Below are 11,731 nucleotides of genomic sequence, written 5' to 3'. Positions count from 1 at the left end.
ATTTGGCGACGAGGATGGGATGTGAATCTTCACTGGTGACCGTTCCTACGATCTAGGTAAATAAATCGTGCACGAGGGATCCCCTAAACTTGGGATCTCAGGGAGAACCACACTTCGGGAACGAAGCAGATGGACCAACCTTTGATCTAAGAGGAAGCGAGCCGAGTGGATACCACATCTCGAACTGAGTTTTTTTAAAGAAAAAGGTGAGCGAACCACACACAGATTTGAAGTCGAGTTTTTTAATTATGCCTGTTACGTATACTCTGAGCGTGAATTCCTTTGTAAGGAAGGCACCTTGGCGGCGTAAGCAGGGCCGAGTCAGAGGAGAGTAATCTGGGGGTTTTGTGGACTCAAAAGATACTCTGCACTGTCCGGTTGCCAGTGACCAAGAGCCCTGAGGTCTGTCGGGGTGAGGGGCCAGGGGTCTGTGTGTTCTAGGTGAAACACGGCACTTGGTGAAGCCCTATTGGAAGAAGGACCTCATTCTGTGCATCTGTGTGATTCGTCTAAGTGACCCTCAGATGTGGTGAATTCCAATTATTTTAAATGTGCTAGCCAGGTATGCCCTGGGTTACTCTGTGTGAGTATTTTGTTATGGGATCACTAGGTAATAGTTGTCGGGGTAGGGTTGACTGTGTGGGCAAACCTTTTTTCTGATGTTCTATGTGAACGATCCTGAAAGTTCTGTGTGAGTACCTAAGATTTCTTAACTTTTATATGGATTCTGTGAATTATTTGAAATTATGATAAATGTTGTGTGTGTATAATCAATTACTAGAGATTTGATAAAGTAATGCTGAGAATGATTAGATACAATTTAAACCACCCATTCGTGGACGTACGTAGGTTTTGAGTTGATATCTTAAATGGATAATTTGATACGGATGAAGTTTTTAAGCACTATTAAAATTATCTACAAAATCTGGGAAATTGAGCTCTAGAAACTGATTAGAGTGTGTCCACTTTTGGTTATCTTACCCTAACGATGTAACACATATTGGATTATCTCCGTCTGGGTGAAACATTGAAATTTAACTGCCCTTAAGGTCTGAACATGTTATAATTTTTCTTCCCAGTATGAGAGAAGTTATGGATTTATTGAATTTTAAAAATATATATTTTTCTACCTTTATTTAACCAGGCAAGTCAGTTAAGAACAAATTCTTATTTTCAATGACGGCCTGGGAACAGTGGGTTAACTGCCTGTTCAGGGGCAGAACGACAGATTTGTACCTTGTCAGCTCGGGGTTTGAACTTGCAACCTTCCGGTTGCTAGTCCAACACTCTAACCACGTGTTTTGATTTTATTTAGAAATTGGGTTTATATGCGGAGAATCTGAGTTTTCACAATAGCATTAATGGTTCAGTGGTAGAGTTCTCGCCTGCAACACGGGAGGCCCGGGTTCCATTCCCAGTCATTGCGCTGGCTGAATTCTGAGTTTTTGATTGTAAATAATCTATTTGTATGTTTTGCCTGGAAAGTTATGGTCGCTAGTGTTTGTATAAGAGATAAATTGAACGTTTTCAATAGATTGTTTAGGTTAAATTGATAGACTAATTCAACTTAAAATAATAACGAAGCGAATTCTGATGCAAGACGATGTCTGTTCACTAAATTATCTGCTGGAATAATGTATTGAGAATTGGGTCGTATTTAAATTACTGTATCAATAGAGAAGACAGTTACCTAAGTTAAAGAAATTCTGAATAATAGCGGGAAAGAATAGCGATGGAAAGTGGTTACCGAAATGTTTTTCGTTCTTATAGATTGACTGACGCATGTTATAATTTTGGCGCTGTGTGTTATTTTTAAAGAAATAGGATACATTTCATAAGTGTGGAGAGCAAAGTGAAGAGGAAGTTATAAAGTTGGGGTTTTAATCTTACAATAGAGGTAAGGAAAAACGTTGAAATGAGAGGGGTTATATTTTTGCCCAACTGGGGAAAAAGAAAGTATGGAAGAGAGTTAGTTGCTATGTTGGCTACTCATTGTCAGGGAAAGTTGCTGGAGGCAGGTAGATTGTTGTAGAATAACGTAAATTTGCGTTATTAGTTTGAATATACAATAACCTTACTCTAATTGTTTTGACCGATGTTCAGGTACATTTTTTCTGTATTTCTAGCAGCTGATTCGCTAGGTGGGCATCATGGATTTGTGGGAGACTGGATGTCTAAATCATAAAACATCGTAAGGATAGATTCTGATGGTTATTGATTTTTGGTTTGATTGTTTAAGTAACACCAGTTCATTTGAACAGGAAAGTTCATGTAGTCTAACATTATAGTATGTTTCCATTATGTGGAACAATGTCAGGTCATTAAAGGTGATTGCTGGATTGAATAGTATGAGAACCTGTTGACAGAAGACTGAATGGGTATGAATGTTGAAAAGCAAGATTGGGCCAAAGACTAAACTAGTATGTTAAGTGGGGGAGTATCATAGATTTTAATTATAGTGTTGTTACCGCAATAGTCAAAACAATTTCATATGTTTTGGGAAATTAGCTAGGTTGAATTTGTATTTGAGTTCCTTTATAATTTGCTTTTTAAAAGAAAGGTTGGAATCAAGTATGATGCCTTGGCACTTAAAATCAGATTCCACCAGGAGCTTTTTAGTAGTGGTTGTTTTTGAGGAACATGCAGACTGTGTTTTATTTTATTGAGATGTAAACGAGTCTCTGAGCAATTTTGTCATCTGAATCATTATAGTAGTGAGTTCTTGTGTAGTTTGTTATTTGCATGAATTTATCACTGTATCATCTGCATACATTGGAACTTCAGACCCTGTACAGGTTAAAGGAAGATCATTAATGGATGTGCTGAACAGTATTGACCTTTGTGGATATCTGTGGGGGAAAAAAATACGTTTATTTTTATTTTTACAATGATGAGACAGCACCGATTTTTGAAAGATTTTAGATTTGTTTTAAAAAATCAGGATTGGTTTTTACTAAATTTATATCAACAGGTTGAAATTATTAGGTTGCTGATTAAAAGTTTTTTTAGGAGTTGATTTAACTTAATTAAACATTGTATCATACATATACGGTATGTGTTCCGGCGCCGACAGAGATGGCCGCCTCGCTCGCGTTCCTAGGAACCTATGCAGTTTTTTGTTTTTTTTACGTGTTATTTCTTACATTAGTACCCCAGGTCATCTTAGGTTTCATTACATACAGTCGAGAAGAACTACTGAATATAAGATCAGCGTCAACTCACCATCAGTACGACCAAGAATATGTTTTTCGCAACGCGGATCCTGTGTTCTGCCTTACAAACAGGACAACGGAGTGGATTCCATGCAGCGACCCAAAAAAAACGACTCCGAAAAAGAGGGAAACGAGGCGGTCTTCTGGTCAGACTCTGGAGTCGGGCACACCGTGCACCACTCCCTAGCATTCTTCTTGCCAATGTCCAGTCTCTTGACAACAAGGTTGATGAAATCCGAGCAAGGGTAGCATTCCAGAGGGACATCAGAGACTGTGACGTTCTATGCTTCACGGAAACATGGCTCACTGGAGAGACGCTATCCGAGGCGGTGCAGCCAGCGGGTTTCTCCACGCATCGCGCCGACAGAAACAAACATCTTTCTGGTAAGAAGAGGGGCGGGGGCGTATGCCTTATGACTAACGTGACATGGTGTGATGAAAGAAACATACAGGAACTCAAATCCTTCTGTTCACCTGATTTAGAATTCCTCACAATCAAATGTAGACCGCATTATCTACCAAGAGAATTCTCTTCGATTATAATCACAGCCGTATATATCTCCCCCAAGCAGACACATCGATGGCTCTGAACAAACTTTATTTAACTCTCTGCAAACTGGAAACGATTTATCCGGAGGCTGCATTCATTGTAGCTGGGGATTTTAACAAGGCTAATCTGAAAACAAGACTCCCTAAATTTTATCAGCATATCGATTGCGCAACCAGGGGTGGAAAGACCTTGGATCATTGTTACTCTAACTTCCGCGACGCATATAAGGCCCTGCCCCGCCCCCTTTCGGAAAAGCTGACCACGACTCCATTTTGTTGATCCCTGCCTACAGACAGAAACTAAAACAAGAAGCTCCCACGCTGAGGTCTGTTCAACGCTGGTCTGACCAAGCTGACTCCACACTCCAAGACTGCTTCCATCACGTGGACTGGGAGATGTTTCGTATTGCGTCAGACAACAACATTGACGAATACGCTGATTCGGTGTGCGAGTTCATTAGAACGTGCGTTGAAGATGTCGTTCCCATAGCAACGATTAAAACATTCCCTAACCAGAAACCGTGGATTGATGGCAGCATTCGTGTGAAACTGAAAGCGCGAACCAATGCTTTTAATCAGGGCAAGGTGTCTGGTGACATGACTGAATACAAAGAGTGCAGCTATTCCCTCCGCAAGGCTATTAAAGCTAAGCGTCAGTACAGAGCCAAAGTAGAATCTCAATTCAACGGCTCAGACACAAGAGGCATGTGGCAGGGTCTACAGTCAATCACGGACTACAGGAAGAAATCCAGCCCAGTCACGGACCAGGATGTCTTGCTCCCAGGCAGACTAAATTACTTTTTTGCCCGCTTTGAGGACAATACAGTGCCACTGACACGGCCTGCAATGAAAACATGCGGTCTCTCCTTCACTGCAGCCGAGGTGAGTAAGACATTTAAACGTGTTAACCCTCGCAAGGCTGCAGGCCCAGACGGCATCCCCAGCCGCGCCCTCAGAGCATGCGCAGACCAGCTGGCCGTTGTGTTTACGGACATATTCAATCAATCCCTATACCAGTCTGCTGTTCCCACATGCTTCAAGAGGGCCACCATTGTTCCTGCTCCCAAGAAAGCTAAGGTAACTGAGCTAAACGACTACCGCCCGTAGCACTCACATCCGTCATCATGAAGTGCTTTGAGAGACTAGTCAAGGACCATATCACCTCCACCCTACCTGACACCCTAGACCCACTCCAATTTGCTTACCGCCCAAATAGGTCCACAGACGATGCAATCTCAACCACACTGCACACTGCCCTAACCCATCTGGACAAGAGGAATACCTATGTGAGAATGCTGTTCATCGACTACAGCTCGGCATTCAACACCATAGTACCCTCCAAGCTCGTCATCAAGCTCGAGACCCTGGGTCTCGACCCCCCGCCCTGTGCAACTGGGTACTGGACTTCCTGACGGGCCGCCCCAGGTGGTGAGGGTAGGCAACAACATCTCCTCCCCGCTGATCCTCAACACTGGGGCCCCACAAGGGTGCGTTCTGAGCCCTCTCCTGTACTCCCTGTTCACCCACGACTGCGTGGCCACGCACGCCTCCAACTCAATCATCAAGTTTGCGGACGACACAACAGTGGTAGGCTTGATTACCAACAACGACGAGACGGCCTACAGGGAGGAGGTGAGGGCCCTCGGAGTGTGGTGTCAGGAAAATAACCTCACACTCAACGTCAACAAAACTAAGGAGATGATTGTGGACTTCAGGAAACAGCAGAGGGAACACCCCCCTATCCACATCGATGGAACAGTAGTGGAGAGGGTAGCAAGTTATAAGTTCCTCGGCATACACATCACAGACAAACTGAATTGGTCCACTCACACAGACAGCATCGTAAAGAAGGCGCAGCAGCGCCTCTTCAACCTCAGGAGGCTGAAGAAACTCGGCTTGTCACCAAAAGCACTCACAAACTTCTACAGATGCACAATCGAGAGCATCCTGGCGGGCTGTATCACCGCCTGGTACGGCAACTGCTCCGCCCTCAACCGAAGGCTCTCCAGAGGGTAGTGAGGTCTGCACAACGCATCACCGGGGCAAACTACCTGCCCTCCAGGACACCTACACCACCCGATGTTACAGGAAGGCCATAAAGATCATCAAGGACATCAACCACCCGAGCCACTGCCTGTTCACCCCGCTGTCATCCAGAAGGCGAGGTCAGTACAGGTGCATCAAAGCTGGGACAGAGAGACTGAAAAACAGCTTCTATCTCAAGGCCATCAGACTGTTAAACAGCCACCACTAACATTGAGTGGCTGCTGCCAACACACTGACACTGACACTGACTCAACTCCAGCCACTTTAATAATGGGAATTGATGGGAAATTATGTAAATATATCACTAGCCACTTTAAACAATGCTACCTTATATAATGTTTACATACCCTACATTATTAATCTCATATGCATACGTATATACTGTACTCTATATCATCGACTGCATCCTTATGCAATACATGTATCACTAGCCACTTTAACTATGCCACTTTGTTTACATACTCATCTCATATGTATTTACTGTACTCGATATCAGCTACTGTATCTTGCCTATGCTGCTCTGTACCATCACTCATTCATATATCCTTATGTACATATTCTTTATCCCCTTACACTGTGTATAAGACAGTAGTTTTGGAATTGTTAGTTAGATTACTTGTTGGTTATTACTGCATTGTCGGAACTAGAAGCACAAGCATTTCGCTACACTCGCATTAACATCTGCTAACCATGTGTATGTGACAAATAAAATTTGATTTGATTTGATACAGTGCCTTGCGAAAGTATTCGGCCCCCTTGAACTTTGCGACCTTTTGCCACATTTCAGGCTTCAAACATAAAGATATAAAACTGTATTTTTTGTGAAGAATCAACAACAAGTGGGACACAATCATGAATGATCCAATGTTGACCTAAATGACTAATGATGATAAATACAATCCACCTGTGTGTAATCAAGTCTCCGTATAAATGCACCTGCACTGTGATAGTCTCAGAGGTCCGTTAAAAGCGCAGAGAGCATCATGAAGAACAAGGAACACACCAGGCAGGTCCGAGATACTGTTGTGAAGAAGTTTAAAGCCGGATTTGGATACAAAAGATTTCCCAAGCTTTAAACATCCCAAGGAGCACTGTGCAAGCGATAATATTAAAATGGAAGGAGTATCAGACCACTGCAAATCTACCAAGACCTGGCCGTCCCTCTAAACTTTCAGCTCATACAAGGAGAAGACTGATCAGAGATGCAGCCAAGAGGCCCATGATCACTCTGGATGAACTGCAGAGATCTACAGCTGAGGTGGGAGACTCTGTCCATAGGACAACAATCAGTCGTATATTGCACAAATCTGGCCTTTATGGAAGAGTGGCAAGAAGAAAGCAATTTCTTAAAGATATCCATAAAAAGTGTTGTTTAAAGTTTGCCACAAGCCACCTGGGAGACACACCAAACATGTGGAAGAAGGTGCTCTGGTTAGATGAAACCAAAATTGAACTTTTTGGCAACAATGCAAAACGTTATGTTTGGCGTAAAAGCAACACAGCTCATCACCCTGACCACACCATCCCCACTGTCAAACATCGTGGTGGCAGCATCATGGTTTGGGCCTGCTTTTCTTCAGCAGGGACAGGGAAGATGGTTCAAATTGATGGGAAGATGGATGGAGCCAAATACAGGACCATTCTGGAAGAAAACCTGATGGAGTCTGCAAAAGACCTGAGACTGGGACGGAGGTTTGTCTTCCAACAAGACAATGATCCAAAACATAAAGCAAAATCTACAATGGAATGGTTCAAAAATAAACATATCCAGGTGTTAGAATGGCCAAGTCAAAGTCCAGACCTGAATCCAATCGAGAATCTGTGGAAAGAACTGAAAACTGCTGTTCACAAATGCTCTCCATCCAACCTCACTGAGCTCGAGCTGTTTTGCAAGGAGGAATGGGAAAAAAATTTCAGTCTCTCGATGTGCAAAACTGATAGAGACATACCCCAAGCGACTTACAGCTGTAATCGCAGCAAAAGGTGGCGCTACAAAGTATTAACTTAAGGGGCTGAATAATTTTGCACGCCCAATTTTTCAGTTTTTGATTTGTTAAAAAAGTTTGAAATATCCAATAAATGTCGTTCCACTTCATGATTGTGTCCCACTTGTTGTTGATTCTTCACAAAAAAATACAGTTTTATATCTTTATGTTTGAAGCCTGAAATGTGGCAAAAGGTCGCAAAGTTCAAGGGGCCGAATACTTTCGCAAGGCACTGTACATTGATTTGATTAAAACTTATGATTAATGATTTGAGGTACAGTGGAATTATCATTAGGTTTGGTTTATAGTTCACGTTTGAGTTTCTGAATCGATGTAGTGTAATGAATACTAAGTGTTTTTGTGTTTTCTCTGGGAAAATGGATATTTCACTGTCTCTCTCTGGAATGTTTCCAGGGACTATACTCTAGGGGAGAGTGAGTGAAATTGAGGCCATAAACTACCACATTGGGATTTTAATGAGTTTTTATTTTCTGACATTTCATTACACACGCAAATTCTTTTGATAAAGGAATGTTCTGGGAACATGGAAATACAAAAATGTTGGAACTAGTTGATTATTGTTTGCAAATTGTTTTATATAGTTAAACACTGCTTTGAAGGGTTTTGTATAACCTATGACCTTCTGATGACTTTCCGTTGTGGCTTGATCACCCGCATTGGAAAGCCATTTGGATAATGAAATTAGGGTCATTTGTAATACTGCTTTCAAAATAATTTGTGTAATTGGTAAATATGTTTCTTAGCCATATTTGTAATTTGGACCACTGTGAAGGGCATTGCTTTTAACTAAGGATATGCTGCTTTAAGTCTATTTTCCTATGACCATAGGGGTTAAATCATTTTTCTTTGTGGAGTTTTTTTTCAGTTTAGTGATTTTAATTTGATTAGGTTAGCTGAAATGTTGTTTTACATTTGTTTTCAGTTTTGTTTTACACGGAGAGACAAAGACAAAGGCGTTGAAGGAGGCTTTCCAAACCACTTCTACCGAGAGAAAAGAACCAAGCCAGAAATTGGTGTACAGTATCAGATCTAAGCTATCAACTGCTATTATTTTATGGTTCTCTCATACTGTGATGAGTCTACTTGGAGTGATCATGGAGGAAGATCTGTTCTAACATTTTCTTATGATGCTGGTATATTGGTTGACGAATGGACAAGACATGAGTGGTAAAGATGAGACATTGAAATTGGGACATTATCATGGGCCGTCCACTTTGAACTGTAAAGCTATCTGAAGAAAAACAAAGATGCCAGAAGATGCTGTGCCTGTGTAAGGGGGTTTGGTCAACTGTGCCATTAAAATTGTTTATACTTTTGTGGTATCAGGTTGATTGAAGAGGTCTACACCATGTAAATTGTAGTAATTTAGATTAAGAATGCATTGAGATACTGATCTGTATTATAATCATGATTAAAAAGTTAATAGTAGAATTATGGGATAATTATACTGAATGTAAGTAAATCTGCTAATATTGATGTGTGTTAAAATGAGGTTTTTACTTTGAGTGATAAGACAAATTTGAATCACTGAGGAATGCTATTCTAAATATTGGTTGGATAAATAGATGGGTTGTTACTTAATGATTTGGAATACGAATGATTTCAATGCCCTATGCTCTATTCCTGAGTATATTTCTGAGCATGAGGACTTAGAGGGATGTCTGTCCTATATGTTGTGAGGAGGCCTGTGTTTAGACACTGGTTCTCATGTAACGTAAAGAGTATAAATATGTTATGTTTTTATTTTTATTTTCCTCAAATGGATTATTCTGTGTTATTAAACATGTGCAAGTTTGTTTTGTAGAATAAAGGTTGTAACTTAGTTTCAGAAGGGAGAAAGCTTACATATAAGCTAAGGTATTTGACATTGAGGGGATTTGAATTTTTAAATATTGAGTATGTTATTAATATTGAGATTTTTCAGAAGGGACTAAGTCCCTTGAGAGGGGAATGTTGTGGAATAATCAGAATTTGTTGGTAACATAGGTAAGATGTTTTATATTCATCATATGTTTGTAAGTTACTTCTCATCAAGAATGTTATTTTTGTATAATACTGTGGCAGGGTTGCAGTTATCTGTTCTATGTCAAGACTAAGTTGCATGGGCCGTAGAGAGGGGAGAGGTCAAGGTGTCATTATATGTTTACACATCTTTTGTTCCACTGTGTCTGTGCCAGTCACTCCCTACTTTTCCCATCGGGGAAAGGAGGATGGCAGTGTCTGGAATCATTCTATCCTTTCCGTGAGTTTGTCCAGGATTGGTTGTATTTAGAATTGGTTGTATCTAAATGACTATTTGATATATGCCTGTTGATATGGAGGGTTGGTTTATGGTTCTGGGGTTTGAGTAAGGAGACAAAGCTGAACGATTTATTATGTCTATGCTGTCTGACTATGTGTGTTCTTTGCTATTAAAGCATCTCAGTTGCAATGCAGAAGGGGCTCTCAGAGAATTCATTGAGAGACACTGAATTTATCTGAGAGTCACAGGATTGTGATAGAGCTGATATAATTAAAGATGGACTTTGATAACTAACTCTGACTTGTGTGTGGTTTGCGCTCATGATTTGGTAAATATAGCACTTTGTGTAGCACTTTGTGACATCGGCTGATGTAAAAATGGCTTTATAAATACATTTGATTGATGGGAATTTGATTGATAAGAGCTAGGTAATTTTTTAAAATGTTCATTTATTTTATTTCACCTTTATTTAACCAGGTAGGCCAGTTGAGAACAAGTTCTCATTTACAACTTTGACCTGGCCAAGGTAAAGCAAAGCACTGCGACAAAAACAACAACACAGAGTCACACATAAACAAACATACAATCAATAACACAAAATAAAAGAAAAATAGAAAAATCTATGTACAGTGTGTGCAAATGTAGAAGAGTAGGGAGGTAGGCAATAAACAGGCCCTAGGGGAGAAAATAATTACAATTCAGCATTAATACTGGAGAGATAGATGTGCAGATGATGATGTGCAAGTAGAGATACTGGGGTGCAAAAGAGCAAGAGGGTAAGTAATAATATGGGGATGAGGTAGTCGGGTGTGCTATTTACAGATTGGCTGTGTACAGGTACAGTGATCGGTAAGCTGCTCTGACAGCTGATGCTTAAAGTTAGAGAGGGAGATATAAGACTCCAGCTTCAGAGATTTTTGCAATTCATTCCAGTCATTGGCAGCAGAGACCTGGAAGAAAAGGTGGCCAAAGGAGGTGTTGGCTTTGCTGTATATCGTGAAAAATATCTGCTGGAGCGCGTGCTATGGGTGGGTGTTGCTATGGTGACCAGTGAGCTGAGATAAGGTGGGGCTTTACCTAGCAAAGACTTATAGATGACCTGGAGCCAGTGGGTTTGGCGATGGATATGCAGTGAATGAATAAGCCATTTGAATAAGGAGATTTTAAATATAACATTGTTGTAGTTCTATTTCACCTTATGATCACTGGAGACAATGTGAAACCAGTCATATGGCAGCAAACTGAAACATAACTACCGAGTTGATTTAGGATTTCTAGAATGTTTTAATTATATGCCTGGACTGTTCACTGTGTTTTTTACAACTTGTATCATGTTAAATATGAATGACTATCGGTAGTCACCTTCAAGTAAACTCACGTTCATTTACAACTGTCCCTTTAGTGTTTGTTTCCTTACATTTTGCATCATTCCACTACGTCGTTAGTTAAACCTTCCTCTGTCACGTTTGTGTGTTTGTTCCTGAGGATTGCTAGCAATAGTAGAGCATATTAGGCTAACGTATCACAAGTTGTGCAGTAATTTAGGACATAGCCTATTTGAATCAATTCTGGAACTTAGAGCACACGTAGCGGGTTAAACCCGGACCCGGTGCACGGTTCACCATGACTGGACCGCTGTCGTCATGGTTCTATGATCAGTGAGGATTATTACAGTA

Source organism: Oncorhynchus tshawytscha, linkage group LG18 (assembly GCF_018296145.1).
Source record: "Oncorhynchus tshawytscha isolate Ot180627B linkage group LG18, Otsh_v2.0, whole genome shotgun sequence".
In the NCBI taxonomy this organism is placed as follows: domain Eukaryota; kingdom Metazoa; phylum Chordata; class Actinopteri; order Salmoniformes; family Salmonidae; genus Oncorhynchus; species Oncorhynchus tshawytscha.
This window is presented reverse-complemented; position numbering follows the sequence as displayed.